General features: G+C 38.5%; 1 long non-coding RNA gene across 1 annotated transcript; it reads right to left on the bottom strand.

The window, feature by feature from the left end:
* Positions 1–333: 333 nt before the first annotated feature.
* Positions 334–22834, bottom strand: LOC116659873. The gene is made up of 3 exons (XR_004315240.1): positions 22590–22834; positions 1890–2026; positions 334–1685 (listed from the first exon to the last, which is right to left on the bottom strand). It is a non-coding gene; the product is annotated as an uncharacterized LOC116659873 (long non-coding RNA).
* Positions 22835–22914: the final 80 nt, after the last annotated feature.

Below are 22914 nucleotides of genomic sequence, written 5' to 3'. Positions count from 1 at the left end.
GGGCAGCAGGAAAATGAAAGTTAGGATTTGGATTCACTGATTCATCCATCCATTCATTCAGGAAATATTTGTTGAGTATCTACCACACGCCAGACACTGGGCTAGGCTCTGAGAAAACAGCTATGGATAAGCTAGAGGTGTTCTTGCCTTTATGTAGTTTTATAGTTTGATCAGGGAAGATGGACATTAGATTTTAAAAGTACATCTTTCGTTCTTGAGCTATGACTGCAAAGCTATTTGTGTATATATGGGCACATACATTTGTTATAAATTACTGACATAAGGATGTGTAACACAATTTACAAATAATAATAAATATACAATATTCTCTACTGAAAATTCAATAAATTTGAATTTATTCAAATAAATTACAATAAATAAATTACAATATTACTTATTAAAAACTCCATGTGGGCAACTGATTCCTACAGAATGTTTTTGCTGGCATTTTGGTGAACTCGTATCTGTAACCCAGGTATGGTTGCAACGGAGGAAAGACTGTACTTCCAGTATGAATGTTGGCGGATATTTTCATTTATGAAGCATGAAAGTGAAACAACGAAGACATGTCAGAATTTGATCCACTCATCAATGGCGTCAATCAGTCCTTTGCTAAATAAGATCATAGTTTTTGAATACTAGAAAAATAGTTCCTCCATTTTTTGTGCTAGTCACAGTGTAACCATTACAGTCACAACAATTTTAAGTTTGATCTGCGTTATTAATCATTTCTCCATCCCTGGAAGTCAAAACAATCAGTCAGGCCCTAATTGGTAGCATTTGCAGATTTTGCAGTCTAAATTTCCATGGGAGCACCATGGCCAGTTTCAAGCTACCAATGTGACCTCCTGGTACACGGAGGCTAGAGTTGAGTTGGAAAGAGACACGCAGTAGTAGTGCCATTTCTTTATCCGTAAACTGAAGATCATAACGGCAGCTACCATATAGTTCTTGAGTGTTCAAAATGAGACAATGCATACGAAGTGCTCACCACAGTGACTAGCACGTAGTAGGTGCCCAAGATATATTAGCTACTGTCATCATCTTGATTGATCTTCCCTTCCAGGGTCACCCTTCAGGGTTTCCATAGATCAGCAGGACACCACCTTTGCCGTCTGCACAGCCCCACAGTTGTCACAGGCAACCCCACCCTACCTCACTTACTGTACAAATATTTGCCTAAGCATTAGCAGACCCAAACCCTGTTATGTTTTTGTTACTCCAGAACCAAGAGACATTAAATCTTAGTCTCATTTCAGTGGATGAGAAGACTTAGACTCCAGGGGATTAAATAACTTGCCTGAGGCCACACAGCCAGGATTCTTCCAGCTGACCCTGAAGCCGCTCTGCCCTGTACCATGTTATTAACATCCACTTCCAGTGGCCAAACGACAGGCTAAAGCACCAGCAGAATGCACTAGCTGCCACAACGTGTGAGCAGAAAATGTGTTAGACAATTAACGGTACATTTCGCCTGCATGTAACAGGAACTCAATTACAGCATCTTAAAGAAGGATTCTTTTTCTGGTGTAACAAGTCCAAAAGCAGGTAGACCAGGCCTCATGCATTTATTCGCAGATGTCATCAAGGCCTCGGCGTCCTTTAGCCTCCTGCTCAGTCTTCAGCATGTGGTTCTCTTCTTTCTTCATGGTCATAGAGGGTTACTCCATCTCCAGGTATTACATCTACATTCCAGATAGGGAGAAGTCAAAACACACATATTTTCTAAGTGTGCTCTTCTTATACATATATATAAAATACTTTTATATATTTATATCTTATATAATGTGTATTATATAATATACTTTTATATTATATTATGTATTATATATTATATTATATTTATATATATATAAACATATTTTTATATATGTATGAGAAATACTCACTTTCCCAGAACCCCCACCTCTGGACTTCTGCTTATACCTCTTGGCCAGAATCAGGCACAAGGCCATCCCTCGTGACCAAAAGTTCCTGGGTATTGTGTCTTTTTAACTGGACACAGGACACTAACACAGTTGGGTTTCTGTGACAAAGAGAAAAGAAGAGACTGAGTATCAGGAAAGCGAACAGACAGCTTGACCTCGAGTGGTCCTCAGAGCAGTCTGCAGGTTTTCAGGGTTGAGAGGAAAAAGAGCAGCAGCGTAGACTCTCTGAATGAAAAGAGAACTTTGAGCTCGGCGGGCTTGTCCAATCCCCTGTCTAATGAGGGAGTTACTTCTACAGTTTCTCTAACACACGATCGTCCAGCTTCTGCTGATTACAGACAGCACAGTGGTGCTTGGAGGCTTGACTGCTATAGGCAACAGAATAGGACTTTAGGCCCTAGCAGTAAATTGACTACAGAATTATGGTCAAGAGCTGGAAAAGAAAAATGTGAAAACAAGGCACAGTCCAACTAGACGGCAGAGCAAAGCGTTACAACCTAGATGAGAGACTGCAGGGTCCAGTGAATCCTAATCATGCAGTCAAAAGAGTCCCATCCTCCTAAATCAACTGATGAAAAGTTGAAAAAAAATTAAGGATGAAAATTAAAAGACGCGGAGGGGACGCATGATGAAAGGCATGGACTGGCCCCTGTTGGCACAGCAGACAAGTCTGCTGTGAGAGGAAGCTCTGCGTGTTAACCTGGGGCCTGGGTAGAATTATCCCGGCACGTAGCACCCAGCTCCCGGCCTGACCATTTAACTCATTATTCTCTGACTCAGTGGTTCTCAAAGTGTGGTCCAGGGGTGTCTGAGTCCCTTTCAGGGGGGTTTATGACGTCAAAACTTTTTATAATAAAACTAGTACATTCTTGCCTTTTTCTCTCTCAATCTCTCACTAGAATACAGTGAAATATTCCAGAGGCTACATGACCTGGGATATCGCTGTTGAAGCAGGTATGAGAATCCAATTTTCATTATTAAAGCAGATATTTAAAAGATTTACAAAAATGTAAAACAATGCCACTTTTCACACTAGTTTTTTAAAGAAATTTTTTTATGATTTGGAGAAAATAGCTTTATCTATAAAAACGTATGATTTATGTTAATATGTAATGGGTTTATGACTATTATTTTTAAATTAGTTAGTAACACTTAAAATTTTCTCACATTTAATTTCTGTTACAGTGAATATTAATAGTTATAAACACATAAACAAAATCTCTTTGGGGTTCTCAATAATTTTTAAGAGTATAAAAGCGTCTTGACACCAAAAAGTTTAAGACCCACTGATCTAATTTACAGTCCAGTGGAGGGGTGTCTAGGAACTAGTGACCCCAGCCCAAATGAGATGGTAAGTATGCTCATTGGATAAGTGATTCAGTAACACTAAGAAGGCATTGAAATAAGAATAATGATGATGAAGTAACCAAACCCATTATTAATTCTTTTGTGTTAAGTTTAGGAATAAGTTTTATAACTATCAAGAAAATATTGGTCCATTTGCAACCTTAGGTGTTCGAAATGTTTAAGAGAATCTGACATATTACAGAAACTGACCCATGAGCCCTATGAGTTACTGAAATTTTCCATCTCATTTTTTAATTATTTTAGAAAGTATAACTGAATTTGTCTACATTTATAAACAGTATTTAAACACTTGAGACAGACTACATTTAGAAATCTGTACTGTCTTAATCTGTTCACGCTACTATAACAAAAATACCACTCTGGGTGGCTCATATACAACAGACACAGTTCTCACAGTTCTGCAGGTTGGAAAGCCCACGACCAAGGTGCCAGCGAATTTATTGTCTGGTAAAAGACCACTTCCTGGTTCACAGATGACCGTCTTTTTGCTGAGTCCTCACAGGGGGAAGGGATAAGGGAACTCTCAGGCTTCCGTTACACGGGCACTAATCCTGTTCATAAGGGCTCAGCCTTCATGACCTCATCACCTCCTAAAAGCCCACCACCTAATATCATCACCTTGGGAGTTAGGATTCCAACATCTGAATAATAAGGAGGGGATAACAAATATTCAGGCCATAGCATGTATATTAATCTAATGTATTTAGATTTACAAGAGTGGCTTAAATGCTTAGAAGGATTTTGTCTGGTTCAAACCTAACACACAAAATGCCCTGCATTTGCACTACTTAAGATATTCAGATATACAATAGTTTTTCAAGTCCAAGATGCATTTTTCTTCTCATTTTAACAAATCTGCCACCTGAGAGTGACTTACGATCAATGTGGTAAGATAGCATTGGCAGTATTTTTCCTTTCATGACACTACATGAAATAATGGTGCATCTTACAATTGATGGTATCTTAGATGTGATGCTATGGTATTAAACTTGTAATAGCACTTTGAAATGTTTCAGGAAACTCAATAAACTAGTTTTAGCTAGGGGAATTTAATCTGTTGAATTTGTAAGTTAATGGAACATTGATTTAAAAAGCAAGAGAAAGCAATTTTGCTTAACTTCTACAAAAATTCACAAGATTTATTAACAAAATAACAAATTGGACCTAGGAGCTTAAGAAAAATAAATTTTCCCCATTTACAATTATAATAAATTGGACATTAATTAAATACAAGCAAATGTGGATAGTACTGTCTATGCACATTATCACCCTCAGATATGAACTGAAAGGATGTCATTGCATGGCATGCAGAATGGGGGAATTTTTTCCATTGAGATTTCTTCTCAGGATCTAAACAGTTAAAAAAAAAATCCCTCATTGCCTATATATGCCTGAAATATTGTAGTAGGATGCAGTTTACCTTTCTCAGGGCTGAACTTTGAAGTTAATCAGTAGGTTACTGGTGATAAGCTTTACACAAATTCATGAACTTTTTTTCCTTAACAGAATTGTTATATACAAGAAGCCCATCTGCGCTAGATAACTTGTCATGGTGCTTTCATCCTAAAAGACTTGTCATTGTAAGCACTGCTAAGACAGAGGAAATTCATCTCATTAGAGGAAACGCTCCGATTATAATGGTATTACCTGCAAAAGCAGTAAGTATGCAAGTGAGAATACATCGTGTTTAAAGCCCTCAACGTGCCCATGGTTAATATTATCTGCCATTCAAGTGGTCAAGCTAGATTCCTTCTCTGTTCCCATATCCAATCAGGAAACAAACTTTGGTTCTTCCTTTGATATAAAATGCGTCTTTCACATGGTATGAGCCTTTGGTTCTTCCTTTCACATGTTATTACTGTATGATGAAGGCAGTGAGAGCGGGGTGGGGCTCAAACCTACCCCCCCTTTCTCACAGCCACCACTACAGCCCCAGCCTTCCCTCCTTCCCATCAATGCCTTCTAAATATGGAAACATTCAGCAGCAACATGGATGGACCTGGAGATCGTCATACTAAGTGAAGTAAGCCAGAAAGAAAGACAAATACCATATGATATCACCCATATGTGGAATCTAAAAAAAAAAAAAAAAAAAAAAAAAAGACACAAAAGAACTTATTTACAGAACAGAAACAGACTCACAGACATAGAAAATAAATTTATGGTTGCCAAGGGGGAAAGTGGGTGGGAAGGGATAAACTAGGAGTTTGGGATTAATGGATACACACTACTACATATAAAATAAACAAGTTTCTACTGTATAGTGCAGAGAACTATATTCAATATCTTGTAGTAACCTATAACGAAAAGGAATATATGTATGTATATGTATGACTGAAACATTATGCTGTACGCCAGAAATTGACACATTGTAAACACTATACTTCAATTAAAAAATAAATTAAATGAATGAACTTAGGAAAAAATACGGAAATATTTAGAAGTTCAAAACCTAAGTATGGGAGGCCTCTCTCTCGATTACTGCCGGATTTAATTTCAATAAAAGGCTAGTTTTGCTTTTCAAAAGTAGTATCTTTGACAGATTGCTGTGGAGCTACTACATTGCCTGTATGTGGAAATTCTAACTTGAGAATTCTGCAGTTCTTTTTCAGCGCCTAATCGCTGGTCTCCTGCTGGAGTACCAGTCTTTCCAGAGTCCATCAGACGTCCCTCCTAAATCCGTCAGAGTAGACCGTGGGGCTGCCCACGCCGTTTTCCTTACAATGACCAGCTCAGCCTTTAAGGCCAGCGCCAGAACCTTCCACGGGGGCCTTCACAGCCAATCAGCTGTTTCTTCTGGCTCTGTTTCAGTCTCAATCCGAACTCTATTTAAAGGACTGAAAGTTAAAACTAAGCCAAAGAAATAGCTAGGAGGTGATAGCAGCTAAGCCCCCACGGCTTTAAACAGAGTGAGGCACCGCATAAGGAGACGTTTCCCTGGAGTGTTCCTACATGCTGGAAGGGACCTTTCACCAAAGTCACTCCTGTGTATCACTCGTGATTGCACTGGAGTCCAAGGTGTGGTCACAGCCCAGTTAAGGAAAAAGTGGGACAGCAGTGTCTCCATTTGCCAGGAGACAGATTTCTGTCATTATAAAGTAGGGAAAATACCATTTGTTATGCCAGAGGAAAATATGTTTACAAAGCAATTGAGAGGAATGTCTCTATTGGTCAATTATTATTTCATCTTACTCTAGGAATTACTGAACTTCAGATAAATGATTCTTCACCAAGAGTCCTCCAACAGGAGTCTCCAGGCAGGCCTCTAAACGTGTAAAAGAAGAAGGTGGAAAATAAGGGTTAACTGGCAAGTTTACCCCCTCCTAAAGATACTCAGATTTTAAAATATTTTAAAACATTGAACTGGCCTTAAAAAGCCAAAATACAGCCACAGGTGACTATGTCACACATATACAGGCTTGTCTCACTGGCCCTCAGGTTATAAAAATCACCAAAGGTTTAGAAACACTTTTTTTTTTAACTACGAGGTTAAATTTTAGATAGTATGAATTGACTCTCTGCTGTTAAAGATGAAGTGATACACTCTTGTTATTTCTCCTGCTTACACTTTCCCTCGTTCCCTTTTTCAATGGTTATATTACATTTTACTTTGCCAGGTTATAAACCATCATGTTGTATTCTGTAAGAGTGTTAGTCCTAGTAATTTAGTCTCTGTTCTTTTTTAAAATGGATCCAGTGCTTGTTTCCGGTTCTTTTACCAATTTTAAATTCTTGATCTCTATTCGTTTCTTTGGCTGAATTTTAATGTCAAGTGTTTCTTTTTTTTCCCCCAAGAAGGGCTCACAAGTTTTATAACTTACACAGTAGATTCTAAACACTATTTTCCCTGTGTTTTTTCATGTTTGAGAAAATCTACGTACTGACTTTATAAGCAAACAATTACATGGCAGGGTCACACTTTCTTTTCCTTGGAAGTTTATAAATATTTCTCAGTTGCATTCTGGTCTTGGATATGGTAATCTAAGGCAAACCTAATTTTCCCTATAGGTGACTTACTTTTTCTTCTTGAACAGCTAAAAATTTTTCTTATCTTTGAATGTCAATAGCTTAATCAAAGTATGCCTTGATGTTTATGGTGCTGCACCAATTTTTTCTAGCATACATTGTGTTGTGCCCTTATAGCTAAGGATTCAGGTTGTGAATTTCAGAGAAAGTTCATTTTATTATGCATCTAGTTACTTTTCCTCTTCCATTTGTTGTCTATCTTGGATGGTTTCTGTCCCCCCTGTTGTTGTCTTCTACATATTTTAATCTCTGTCCTTTTTCTCTGCACTCACTGATTATTGCAAGCATTTCCTCCATGTCATCGATTTTCTTTCCCACCATTGTCCATTCTGTTCCTTGCTCTTCCTAAATTATTTATTAACTCTATAATGGTGCTCTTTGGGGTCTCAGTTTCCTTAGCTTAGAAATTTCTGTGTTCATTTCATTCTGTTGTTTTAAAAAAATAATAGTATCATAAAATTAAAACACTCACAGGAAATCTTTTTTGTGAGGAGAGGGTATATTTTCCTTATTTTAAAACCCATTCCCCATCACCCTTAAAACATCTGTTTTTTTATACCATCTTCTGTTCTTTTTCTTCTTCTCATTCTTGTCTTCCTTCTTTTTCTTGCTCTAATGTGTTTGCTTATTGGCCATGCCATTTCTTTTCATTTTTCATTGGCTCTGTCCTGACTTCCTATTTGGTCTGTTATAATGCTTCCATTATAACAGCCTGCCCCATTTGGGGTTAATGTAATGTGCTTTCAATCCACTTACTTTAGTCTGAGGACATGGTGGGAGGTATGTGAGGGGAGACCCACACTGGATCGCGGGAGCCTGATTTCCCCTGTAAAGCCCAGTGAAACATCCTGCACCAGCGCCCACCCCACCCAGCTGGGGGTACATTTCCCTCACTCATCCAGCTCTCCACGGGGACCTGGAAGTGCGGAAGCCTGCGGAGGCCCTTCATGCCTCTGTCAAGGCCCCCGAGGAGTAAGTAGGGTTGGCTACCCTTGAGGCATTTTCCTTTACTTTTCCCAGGGCTACCTACGCACTCCCTCACACTGTGTGTGTCCAAAGCCAAGCAGAAAGCATTAAGAAAAATTATCAGAGTTCTCAATACTATTCCTGGGGGTGGGCGTGAAGAAAGAAGCTACCCCAAAACGTCTCTCAATCTCCTTGGCCATCACTTTCTGAAGCTTGTGATGTAAAATTGTTCGCCTTCATTTGGATGCTGTTCATGCATTGTTGCCTTTTTTTTTTTTTCACTACTTCTGTTCATTTCATTTGATTTAGAGGAAGATTGTTTAATCTGGATCTACTTTGCCATTGTATTCAGAGGTCAATTTACCCTTTCTGTTTTCAAATCTTAAAAACTTATAATAATATATGGAGAGAAAATATCTAGAAAAATATTGCTGTTAAAATAATTTACTAAAAAGTAAAACTTCTTGCAGGGAGGGTATAGCTCAGTGCATGAGGTCCTGGGTTCAATCCCCAGTACCTCCGTTAAATAAATAAACAAACAAACAAACCTAATTATCTCCCCCACTCCCCCCCTCAAAAAAGTAAAAATTTTTGGTCATACCATTTGAGTGCTCTTGGGTAGTTAAACATTCCTTAGAACTGCTACTGTATGATAGTTAACAGGCATAGATTCCAGTCCCCAAACTCTGGAGTCCCACAAAACTGTGTTCAAATCTCTACTCTGCCGCTCACTAGCTGTAGGACACTGAGCAAGTTATGTAACACCTGTAAAGTTTCAGTTTCTTTATCTGTAAAAGGGGGATGACAATAATACCTACTTCATAAATTTCAAGGATTAAATAAAATAATGCACATTAAGCACTTGCCACAGTGCCTGGTACTGAACAATCTACTGCCTAAGTTCTATGTGGGGCTTCTCCTTTCCATGATGCAGAACATACAATAGGAGTTTTAAGAATTGAAAGGAACCTTATAGGTTATCTTAGCTAGACCTCTAATGTTACAAAAACTGAGTTAAGATCATGAGAAATTACATCAGAAATAGTATCATACTTATTCCCAAATACCCTGATTAGACTCTTGGTCAACAGATCTGAATGTCCTGAAGGTGCATTTCTCATTGTAAATTATTAACTAGGTATACTATTGATTAACAAACACAACGAGCACAACGAAATCATTTCACCAAGACCTTTGACAACAACTGGGAACTCTGAAGCTAGGTCCAGGGAGCTTTCCCTTGATTGACAGCTTCTCTCACATTATTAAACTATCTTTTATCCTGTGAAGGCTTATAAAAGTATTTATACATAAATAAATGTAGTTGGGGTTTTTAAACTTGTTTAGTTTGTATAAAGAGACATATTAAAGATCTGTACTATTCATAAGACACAGGTCTCTCATACAGACACACTAAACTCATCAAAGGCTTGCTCTTGTCCACTGTAAAAGTTTTACCCAAATTCATATCTTTTATATTAAAAAAAGATCTTAAAGATCATGGTACTGAAAATGCAGTGATGTCACTAGCTAAAAGAAATTATGAATCCTTAGAGAAAAAAATATTTAGTATATTAAGCCACAGTGACTCAGACTATCATGATAATGTATGCTGCTTCCAGCCCAGACATTCTAAGCCTAGAAGAAGTCAGAGCAGGAGCAGCCTTGGAGAATCTGTTTCACTGGACAAAACCACTCCTGCTTCTCTGGTGCACAGTCACCAGGTACTCACCTTTAAACCCTACCCTCATTAGCTTAACATCCTCAAGAGAGCCCTGGTCATTCAGACTGTAGAGCTGCTGACATATTTATTCAAACTTCTCTTACTCCTGATGTAGCAAGCAGTTAATGAGATTAACAGGTCAGTTATAAATGGTTATGAGCTAAAGAAGACCAGAGATACAACATCCCACTTCCTTGCCTTCCCAGAGAACATATGAGAATGTGGCTTTCAGAGACCACATCCTCAGCTCTATTGCTTAACCTAAAGGAATGCCTTCAGTGATAGAAAATTCATGGAGCCAGAAGGAATCTATAGCATCTCGGATTTCTCAGAGGTCCATAAGGGCTGTGGTAGACTAAGTGAAATTGTCTGAGGAAGACTTGGAGGACTCTGCAAAGAAGCCCAAGCGTATGGCTACTTAGTTCCTGTCTGGCCATCGTGACTTGGTGTTCCCGGAGATGGCCAGCCCTGGTCATCCTCTCACCACCTGCTGAGCTTTTGATGCTCCCAAATGGACCAGAGCAAAGAGCTATCATGTGACTCTTCTCCCTACTGAGGTGGGACCACTGACCTTTGCAATCATCTTTTTCTCTGGTCTACTTGGACCCTAGGCTGCGGCAGTAGCCCCGTGTTTCCTGGCTTTTCACTTGCTCTGAGGCTGTCTGCTTCCCCTTCCCAGGCAGACTCACAGGACCACGGCAGAGCACTGGCCAGTCTTCCCTGTGCACAGAGTCAAGGCACTTTCTCAGGTTCAGTAGAGAAGCCTCAGCTAGTAAAACCCACAACACTATATTCTTTAACTAAAACTTAGCTACTCAAAGCATTTGGCTTCCTCAGTAAGACAAATTCTACCACATTTCAGAACAAAGGACAAGCTAGAAATTTCCATACAGATGGGTTACTCATTGTTTCCATACAAAATATGTTACTCTAAGTAAATTCGAAGGCCAAGTCTTTGAAAGCCAAACAATAGGCTTGCAAGTTAGGACAGGTTCCATTGCTGAGACTCATAAAATATATAAAATAGCTAAATAAACTTCATTTTCTAGACTTGATTTTTGACAACATATTTTCAATATTTTGCTTATCATGTATGATTTTGCCTTTCCTTTTTTCCCTCATAGTTGAATCCGCAGTCAACCAGCTTAGTCCAGTGAGCATTCACTTGAGACTGAAGTGTCACAACTTTTGGCACGCCAGCTTCATCTTCTCATGTTCCCTCAAGAAGTAAAACCCTGGAGAGGAAAGGGTATAGCTCAGTGGTAGAGTGCATGCTTAGCTTGCTTGAGGTCCTGGAAGACCTCAGGAAGAACATTACCACCATCTGTTAGGGGAAGTTCAATCCCCAGTACCATCATTTTAAAAAAAATTTTTAATAAATAAACCTAATCCCCGTCCCTCAAAAAAAGAAGTAAAACCCTGAGTTTTAGCTCGTAAAACTTGTAGCTAAGTGTGGCCATATGACTAAGTTCTGGCCAACAGAATGTGAACAGAAGTGACATATGCAGTTTCTGGGTTGTGCCCCTTAAATGGAAGATGTGTCTTTTTATTCTACTCCTTCTTCTCGCATCTTAGTGCCTAGAAGTTAGACATGGTGACAAGCCATCTGGGACTAAGCAGATGAGGCGAATATTTTAGGGCCACTGGTAGAGCTGCAGGATGGAAGGCACCAACATGTCAATATTCTATATGAAATTAGTCAGACTGTTAAACTCTATATTGTTCTATGTTGTTTAAAACCCTGTAAGTCTTTGTTAAAGCCCCTTACTCTGTATCCTAAGTGAAACCTGTTACAATTTCAGTTGTATTACATTTAGAATTTATGCTTTTGGCTCCTAATTGCTATTTTATTTTATCTAGCTGTTGCAGAGTATTTAAATCCAGGAGCAATAAAACATTGAAAGAATTATACACATGTATGTACAAAGAGGGATGGAAAATCAACTATACTTCAGTAAAAATTAATTATTTAAAAAGAGGGATGGTGACTTTGCTAAAGATGGTGGATGTTAACATCATGCAGTAGTTCAAAATGCTCATTTTATCAGCTAATTATAAAAATCCAAATTTAGTGAACAAACCCTGTTCTCAAGGTGATGGACAGTGCGGTCTACCCATAAAGAACATTGACATCATCTGATAGGGAAAGTGTGCCTGGATATTGAGCCTGGTTCTTTTTGGAGCAAATTCTACTACAAGCTAGAATAAAGTATTCCATTCACTCAAGATAAATGATTTCCTGTTGCTAAATCCATCTTAGCAGGTATAAACAAATTACTCTAAATCTATATTTAACAACCTTTTAAGTTTCAGTTTTAAAGTTGTCCAAGAATAGTTTGTTCAGAAGAGATAACGGCCATGTTCAAAAAGTTTCAGATATAAACTCAGATTGTTGTAACTACAAGCAAATTTCAGAAAGTAGGTTGCTATTAGATGCAAATTTGCACTCATAAATAACTCAGAGAACTAAGTGAGAAAGAAAGTTTTGAGAATTACAAAGACAAGGAAGGAAGCAGTCAGGAAAAGAGAAACAATTTTGATATAAAGAGCACTTGTGCTAGAAGTTTTATTTCACTGTGATGCCCAATATGACCATTATTTATGTTTCTGCTATGGCTACCACAAATAAAAGACAGGAAAGATAGAAGAAATATTAGGAGAGAAGAAACGTGTGTTTCTAGTCTTCCTAATTCTCCTTGGGCTACCAAAATTAGGTGAGAGATTAAGTCAGAGAATAGAAGCCCTAACTATTGATGGATAAGAAAGAAATCACATGCCTTCAGAGAAGCCTTTTGGAGTGTCTGGGAAAAGCTATGAGGACTTTCAGTTTTACAAGCTATGAATAAGTCTTAAGAGATATCTCATCTCAAAATGAGGATTTGTGGTAATAAGTTAACGTCTCTCAAATTCTCCATTTTCACGAATGGAATAGTGCCCACCATGCTGTTCAAAACCAGAACATCAGTCATCCATGATTCTTCCTCCCCTTTATCCCATCCTCTTATTTTCACTGCTCTTGTCACTCATTGTCACACTATCACCCTCCATTTCCACCACTACTGTGTTTAGGCACTTGGTACCTCACATCTCAGACCACTGAAACAGCCTCCAGGCCACCCCACTCTTCAATCACCATATTTGTTATTCATTAGTTGAACAAATATTGATATTAAAAGGCACTGCAGTAAGTGCCAGGGGTACCACAATACACAAATCAGACACTCCTCCTGCCCCCATGGAGCTTATGTTCCATCAAGGGATACCAGCAAATCAATTTTATGGTATTCTTGTCTTTAAAGAGTACAGAACGAGCCCAGATCTTATCCTGCGGTATGGACTAAACTGTGTCCCCTCTAAAACTCAGATGTTGAACCCCTAACCCCCCCCCCCGTGTGATTGCATTTGGAGATATGGCCTTTAAGGAGGTAACTGGGGTCAAATAAGGTCATAAGGGTGGAGCCCTAATCCAGTAGGACTGTCATCTTTATAAGAAGAGGAAGAAATGCCAGAGATTTTTCTCTCCCCTACACACCCAGGCAAAAGGCCATGTGAAGACACAGCAAGATGGCAGCTGTCTACAAGCCAAGGAGGGAGGCCTCAGGAGACACCAACTCTGCTGGCACCTTGATCTTAGACTTTCAGTCACAAGATCTAGGAGAAAATACATTTCTGTTGTTTAAGCCACCCGGTCTGTGGTTTTCTCTTACAGAGCAGTGCAAGCTGACTAAGACATCCTGTTACTCTTATTCCCACCAGACAGGCACTATTCTCAGCTCCCACGAAGGACAGTTCTCTAAAGACACACCTCGTCTTGTCTATTTTAAACCTTTGCCCATGTAACTCCTCCTCATCAATATTCCTGACTATTTTAATAAAGAACTCCATTCTTTCTTAAAGCATAACTATAGACAAAGTTTATTCTTCTCTCTTTAGATCCTCCTACCTATGATGGAAATCTATCTGGAAGAGGAAGCTACACCTAAAGCACTAGTGGGGCTTTTCTTCCTTTGACAGCAGACAAAGTACACACCGGGAACTAAGCAGCCTCGTAAGAACAGGAATCATAAATATAAAGTGATTGCCTGCTTCCTAAGTGAGCATCTGCTTAGCACTTTCACGTGCCTAGACTTCATCTGACGCTCACAGGAGAGTACAAAGCTGACAATTATCTTGACCAGAAACTCATCAAATTTATGATTTATTAGATGCAGCAAAGCCACACTGGAGCAATAAACTTAGTATCTGCCAAGTTCCCCTTTTAGATTACAGCATCAGTTCTCCAGTCAGCTTTTCAGTATCTGAGGCTACTGATTTACATAAGCACTTTGGTCTTTCCCAGCAAGGACACCTGTGTCTTTCCTTTCTGCTCAGTCACCAGACTAGCTACTCATTTTTACAGACATTAGGTCTTAAATGAGTTTTGAAGTATTTTTTTTCCTCTCATCCAGCAGAGGCGACTTATCACCTTCTAAAGAAGTTCTCCTTTTACTAATAAAGGTTTCACAGGTTCAGAAATGCATCTTAAAATATAACTGAAACCTTAGAAGCCACTGGCTATGACACAGATTGGCATATCTTAAAATTTAGTGGTGGCATTATCCAGCAAAATGGGCCTCAGTGAAACAGAACACTTAAAGAAATATTACAGCCCTTAGGAAGCATTTCCCAGGGAGGCATTCAAATTTAAATTATACTAATTAAAATATATTACTACAAAAATGATTATCCTCCTAGGAGAAAATTTTTTATGGGTCAATAATAATCTACTTTCCAATTTTTGAAAGAGGAATAAAAATTTCTTTTAGGAAGAAGGAAGCTGTCTGGACAGATTCCTTCAATAACCCTGCTCACATGTGAAGCCCATACATATACCACACAAAATACTTCCCACTGCTTCAGATTTACCGGGTACAGAGACAGTTAATGACATTGTATGCTTCAGAGTTTATATCCCACTTGCACCATTAGTCACTGTTCAGAATTAAAATGTCACCAAAACTCAGTAGCTTCTCTGGGCACATGAACACAGCTGTGCCATTCTGTTTCTTTGATTTTTGAGGTTGTTTATATGATGTGCTACACAATCACCCTGTAGGTAAAGTTTCAACAAAGTAAACAAAAATGAAATGAAAACAAAAGCTTTATTTTATTCTGATTAAAAGAATAATATATATTCATATAAAATATTCAAGCAATTCAGAAGATTGTATAGAAAAAAAGTTAAAAAAACCAAACAAAACAAAATCCCAAAATCTGGAGAAAACTCTAATTCAAAAAGATGCATGCATCCCAATGTTCATAGCAGCACTCTTTACAATAATCAAGACATGGAAGCATCCTAAATGTTCATCAACAGATGACTGGATAAAGAACTTGTGGTATATATCCAATGGACTAGTACTCAGCCATAAAAAATAATGTTATTTGCAGCAACATGGATGGACCTAGAGATCATCATAAGTGAAGTAAGGCAGACAAAGACAAATAATATATGATATCACTTATATTTGGAATCTAAACAAAAATTATACAAATGAATTTATTTACAAACCAGAAATAGACTCACAGACATAGAAAACAAACTATGGTTACCAAATAGGAAGGTAGTGGGTGATAAATTAAGAGTCTGGGATTAACAGATACATAGTACTATATGTAAAAGTTAAACTATAAACAACAAAGACCTACTGTATAGCACAGGGAACAATCTTCAATATCTTGTGATAACCTAGAATGGAAAAGTATCTGAAAAAGAATATATATATATATATTTATGTATGTATATACACACACACACACACACATATATATAAATAACTGAATCACTTTGCTGTACACCTGAAATTACACAACATTGTAAATCAACTATACTTCAATTTTAAAATGCAGATTTTTAAAAAAAGAATAATATATATTCATATAAAACATTCAAGCAATTCAGAAGAGTATATAGAAAAAAATTAAAAAATAAAAACACCTCAAAATCCTAGTTCCCATTTGTGGCTATTACAACCTATTGTAGAGATTTGGGGGAATATCTTTCCAGATTCTTATCTCTGTATACACATATACATATTCTAAAATTTTAGTGATCTAATACTCAGCATGTTATTTTGTAACCTGGTTTTTTCCCTTCACAGTGTGGCTTTAGGAATAACTGAAATACACAGATATATGACACATTTTTAATGACTTCATAATATTCCTATCCTTGTATATGTCATACTGTATTCAAACGATCACCTCATTAGGTTGCTTCCAATTTTTTCAGATTGTAAACTACAACGTAAGGACTATGTGATTTCACTTTTGCGCATTTGTCCAATTATTTCCTTTGGACAATTTCTTAGCTGTGAACTTGGCTGGTTCAAATAATTATTAGCCTTTTGAGCTTTTGATTTAAAAAAAAAATCTATATTGCCAAACTGCCTTCGGAATGTTATGTCCCTATTTATTCTCATCAACACTGTATGAGAATGTCTGTTCCCCCACAGACTTGCAAACCATATTTTGCCCAACTTTCCCAACTTTGATATTATAAATGTATTAGTTCTATTGCTATATAACAAACTACCATAAACTTAGCAACTTAAAATACATGTGTTATCTCAGTTTCTGGGTCAGGAATATGGACACAGCTTAACTAGTTGCTCTCTTTCAGGGTCTCTCAGAAGGTGTTGGCCAGAATTGTTTAATGCTCAACCAGGGAAAGACCTGTTTCCAAACTCTTGCGGCTGTTGGCAGGATTCAGTTCTGTCTGGGTTGTCAGACTGAGGGTCTTGCTTTCTTGTGGCTGCTGGTGGCAAGCCACCCTCAATTCCTCGCCACATGGGCCTCTCCTTAGGGAAGCTTACTTTGCCAAAACCAGCAAAGGAAAGAGAAAATAGTGTCTACTAGCAAAATGGAAGCTACAAACTTATGTAACGTAATCATGGAAGGGACATCCCATGACACTGTGCCAGAGTCTATTGGTTAGAAGCAAGTCACAGGTCTCTCAGGAGGCAGGATAATCTGGTGGAGCAGGAGGTGGCAGGAACATCTTAGAGTCTCTCCTCCACAAAATACTGATGCCTTCATCCTATCTGATGATCCCATTTTAGGGATACATCTCTGTTGTCACCATGTGTAAATAGCTATTGGGATTTTTTTAAATTCACATTAATATCAAATATTCTTTTAAATATGCTCTGAGCATCTACCATGTACTAGGCATTATGCTAGGTGCAATGATGAGCAAAAGTAGACACAGTTCCTGTTCTCATGGAAATTATCATCAGAGTGAGAAAGAAAACAATTACATGAATAAATGTGAAATAACAATTTTGACAAATACTATGAAAATTTGTAGTGCCATAAAAATACGTAACATGAAGAAGTGACCTGATCGAGTGGCCAGCACAGCCTCTGGAAGAAAACAACATTTCATTTGAGATGTGAAGAATGAGCAGGAATTAACTAGGAAAAGCAAGCAAATGAATTCTATGCACTGGGAAGAGCCAGTGAAAGGAGATTGTGAGAGTAGAAAGTAGAAAATGATACAGAACTAAAAGTGTGATCAGAGCAAGGAAACCAAGGGGTACCAGCAACTCTCATCTCTCCTCTGGAGTCCACATCCATGTATACCTGCCTATCTGATATCTTCATTTGGATAGTTTGAACTCCTCAAAACCAATGTGTGTAAAACCAAGCTACTAATCCTGACTTGCCAAACTTAGTGCTTTCCCAATATTCCCCATTTCAACAAATAGCACCACCATCTGTCCAATTGGAAGTGAGAAACCAAGGAGTCACTGTTGACAATTCTCTCATCTTCAATTACCAAAATCTTAAGGACTTTATCACTAGTTACAGAACAGTGCTCACCATAATCCAAACATGTTCTCTCATGTCACAAAGCCTTCACTTTTGCTGGTCCCCATGCTTGAAAATTCCTCTCTCCCTTCTCTTCTTAGCAACATCTTACTCATCCTTCCAAACTTAATCTAAACATACATATTTGAAGTGTTCCACTGCCCCTATGCAGAAATAACCTTTCCCTATTTGGTGATGTCAAAAACTTTGTAATTCCTCATCATCCGTGCTACAGATTGGGTCCTCTGGGAAGCAAACTTTGAGATAGATCAGCATATGAGGAAGTGCTCTTGGAACCAATGCCAGTAGGAGGAAAAAGAAGTGGGACTGAGCAGAGGGAGAACTGGACTGAGATACAGCACCAACAGTCCTCAGCCAAACAGTATTCTGGAGCTGGGATGGTCTTTCAAAATCATCCCAAGATGGGGCAAGAAGGCCAGGAATTTGTAACCCCAGGCTGAGTCACTGGACATAGTGGGGAAAATACTCTCTTGTACTAAGGCTATTTAAGAAAGGGTCCATTGTCCTTACTAATTGAGGATTTTTGAGGACAGATAGCATGCATTTAAATCAAAGAGTTGGGATTTAATAAAAGTCCAGGGAAGAAATGACTGAATAAATAACCCAAGGAAATATTAATTGAAAACACAGGAGGCTAACTGATGAAACAGAGTGCCAATTTCTTCCTTTGTACCAGCGTTTCTCAACCATTTTTCATTATCACCCCTTTAAGGGCCTTTTTAGGTATTTTTTTCCTATGAAATTTTAATGCCACAGAACATTATATATCTGTAAATGTAGTGTATTATATCTGTACTTCATACATTAAAAAGGGGGCTTTGCCTCCAAAACCAGTAATTTTCACCCTCATGGGAGCAATATTGCCCAACTGAGTGCATGATTTATAATAATAAATGTAACTGCTAAGAAGGTCAGATTACTTAAGTCAGCTTTTCAACCCATTCTATCTTACGTAGAGAAGTCTACAGGAGATGCTCATCACAAGGTGGGTATGGTGTGCTGAGCATGAAATCAGAGCAGAGGGGGTTAAATGACCTTAAGGGATATCTTACTGTTATGGTCCAATATATTTTTCCCCACCATAAGACCATAACAACCTCAGAATTGTATAGTCAGGGAAGCCTCCATTATTTGGCCTAGCTTCAGTGAAAACTATTGCTTTTGTCATTTAATTTTTGTCACTTAAATTTAATTACAAAGTATTTCAGGCATAGAAAAACCAGAAAGAAATAATATAAGGAGTACTCTTGTACCCATAACCTAGTCTAATAGATAAAAAGTGTGGATACAGTTGTAGCCCCCTCCATACTTTCCCCTAATCCCCTCTGTCCCTCCCCTGCAAATAAGCACTGTCCTGAACTTGGTGTTCATTATTCTCATGCATGGTTTTACATTTTTATCTATAAACTAATTTTTTAAACTTTACATGCATGGTATGGGAATGAGTATCCTTGACACATCCGTACACGTTCCATACAGGTTCTTAGCGTATCTTCCAACCTTTTAAAGAGGCACAGAAGTATCCTGGCCCTTTCAACAACACATTTATAAACTATCTTTCAGCTTAGGATACGTCTGCAGAGAATTTTATTTACTAATTCTGACTAGATTTATTCTGAGGATAACTCTTTCCTTTCCATATCTCCAAGTTCTAAGCACACTCAACTGTTGTTCATTGCTTTACTGTGAAATCATCCTTCTAGGTGTATAATCCTGTAATCCAGGAGTTTATGTCAATAGTCTACATTTTGAAGACCAAAGTCAACATTTTTCTTTCATCAGCCCTCAAAGATAAGCTATTTGAGTGGAAGCTTCCTGCATTGTTATGGACTGACTGTTTGTGTTCCTCCTCCAAATCCATATGCTGAAGCCCTGACCCCACTATGACTGTATTTGGAGACAGGGCCTTCAAGGAAGTAATTAAGGTTAAATGAGGTCATAGGCGTGGGACTCTGATCTGATAGGATTAATATCCTTTTAAGAGATGCCAGACAGCTCACTGGCTTGCTCTCCACCATGTGAGGCCACGGCAAGAAAGTGGCCATCTGTAAGCCAGGAAGAGAGCCCTTACCAGAACCCAACCATGCTGGTCCCCTGATCTTGGACTTCCAGCCTTCAGAATTAGAAAATAACTTTCAGTTGTTTAAGCTACTCACTCTGTGGAATTTTGTTATGGCAATCTGAGTGAATAAATGCACACAGTAATCCCAAGAATTGATCACAGAGCACACTGAAAAAGAGGAGGAACCAAGGGATCCAGAGCAGAGAAGATTGGGTTCTATTATGAGCTCAGCTGCTCTAACCCTTTGAAGCTTCTTTTCTCTTCTATGACAGGAGAGGCTTTAGGTAGAACTTCTTCGGGTCCCTTGACACTTCCAAACTAAAAGCATTCTATCACATACTGGGGGCTATGGCTCAGGTAAAAACAGTGACAGGATTCTATCCTCAAGAAGTTATCGGGGATATTCACAAAGCTACTTAGTTACAAGTATGTTCATGATAGAATTGCATTTAACGGCAAAAAGCAAAGTAACCTGTAAATAACCTGACTGTCCAACAATAAACTATGTTAAAGTACAGCAGAGCCAGACAAGAGGTGAATATTTGCAAACCTGTAAGTTAAAAAAATTTTTTGTTAATTATCAAGGATATAGTGTTGAGAAACTTTGTTTTTTAAAATCATAGAAAGGCAAAAACTTTGTTAGAAATCCTATCAATGAGAATGGAGCATGCCACTTCTATAAACATCTGAGCCACGTGGGTCACTTTTTTAAAAACTCCTGTGAACTGTTTTATAGAGGTATATTTAACAAACAACAAGCATACAATTTGGCAAGTTTTGACATACATATAGACTCATAAAACCATAACAATGAAGATAACATATCTATCATTCCCCAAAGTTTCCTGGTGTCCCTTTGTAATTCCTTGCTCCCACCTCTCCTTGCTCCCCCGCCAACCGCCCCCCATAACCACTGATTTGCTGTCACCACAGACTAGTTGGCATTTTCTACTTTTATACAAATGGAATCATACAGTACATACTCTTTTTTGTCTGGCTTCTTTCAGTGTAATTGAGAGTCACCTATGTTGTTGCGTATGTATTTATAGTCCATTCCTTTTTATTTCCTAATGGCATCTCATCATATGGGTCACTTTGACTCTCACAATAAGTAGTATTCATTTTCAATCCAGTTGCTTCAAGGAAAGAGGTTTCAGAAACGACATTTCACATTTCTCTTAACGTTGCCATTTTCAAGGAATTAGGATTCTGAGTCCATTTACGCCAGACCTAATATTAACTCTTTTAGACAGTGTTCTTTGAGCTTTTCAAAGCATTGCTTCATTTAAATTTCACCTAAACTTCATTCTGCTGCAAGTTAATGAACCCAACTTTGTTAGCTACAGGTATGTTCCTGGTGAGCTTTATCAATTGACACGAATGTTCATGATCGCATTAAATGCAAAACAGTAAACAGTGTATGACTCCATTTTTGTTTTTAAAATAAAAATACTTGAAAAGATGACTACAAAGTTACATACGAAAAATGATTTTATCTGTATTACCAAATACAGTAAACAATTTTTTAAGCTTAAAGAGTCACAGAAAAAAAAGAAGGTAATAGGATTTTACATAATCAATACTTGCTAGGCTGCAAAAGGAACAGGCAAACCCAGCTACTATTACTACATGTGTAATAGCTTAATTCATAAATCCATAGGTATTAACCTAGAATAGGCAGTGGAATTTCTTAGGAAAAATCATCACCCTTCATGTCTCTGGAACCAAAACATAAATGTAGAATTATAAATCTACTTTCATAAATATAAGTGGAATTTGGAACCTTTAAGAGATGAAGTAGTTCCAATGACATCTTCTAAATTTTTGGCCTTGTAATTTACAGTGTCTTTAATTATAAGTCTGTATAAAGCTTAGCAAGAGTAGCAGTTTATTATTATTTACAAAACTCCCTTCCACCCATTAATCACAACATGCTTTACAACACAGTTGCAAAGTAGGTCAAAATACTCCTAAATACATTTTTGACATTCGGTACTTATTAACGTTACCCCCTTTCTATTCTTTTGAGAAAGCCTGTATTTAGTTCACTTAAGACACTTGCTTACATATTAATTATCACTTAATGATAAAACAGTTTCCTTATAGGGAAATACAACTTCAAAACCCTAAGGCAGCCTCCAAATATCATCTTTGTAACTTAAATTTAAAAATTCATTTCTTCCTAACGCTACCCAGATACGGTCAACACAGGATATAAAAATAGAATCTTTGGAAAGTCCTTGTGGTCTTGCATAAAACTTAAAACGCAAAGACGAAACTACCTCTACGTGTAAAACACAACCTAATGTGCCTCTCTTCTCATTTCTTATTAAAGCTACAAATGAGTAGGAGAATAATGCTGCCCACGGGCTTTCCAACTTTTGAATTCTGGGAAGGTGCGAAACCACGCGAAAGCGCCCCAGCCAGGCAGGTAAACGGTCGGTGCGCAACGGGTAAGCGGCCCTGAACAGAGACCCAGTTTGTGAGCTAAACTAGGCCCTGGACGAAGAGTGCCGGCTTAGACTTAGCTGAGCCCACTCTGGAAGCATCTAGCAGACCCAGGGAGAAAAAGCCGCTTCCACCCCAACACCACTCCCAGAAAAAAAAAAAAAAAAAAAGAAGAAGAAAAAAACCAGACACCTACTAGGGCGACTCTGACCTCGACCCCAAGACTCGGTTCCCCGCTCTTTGCCCTCTTCCACACCCCCTCCCAGCTCCCAGGCTTCCTCGAGAGCCCCTCCCCGGGACTCATTCAAAGTGCCACGTCTCCCAGCTCCGGGCCACCAGCCACCCGGCAAAGGTTTCCTCCAGTTAACCCCTCCCAGCTTCCCGTCCACAGTCACCGGCCCCCAAGCCTCAGCGCCTCCACCAGGCCCAAGAGGGTCACCGCCAACCGCCACCGCCGCGCTCTCGCCTTAACGGCTCCGGCCCAACGGCTCCCGCCCCGCCCGGCTTCGCCCGCACCCACG

This window comes from Camelus ferus, chromosome 25 (assembly GCF_009834535.1).
Source record: "Camelus ferus isolate YT-003-E chromosome 25, BCGSAC_Cfer_1.0, whole genome shotgun sequence".
NCBI lineage: Eukaryota > Metazoa > Chordata > Mammalia > Artiodactyla > Camelidae > Camelus > Camelus ferus.
Note: the sequence above shows the minus strand (reverse complement) of the source record. Positions and strands in the feature narration are given on the sequence as shown.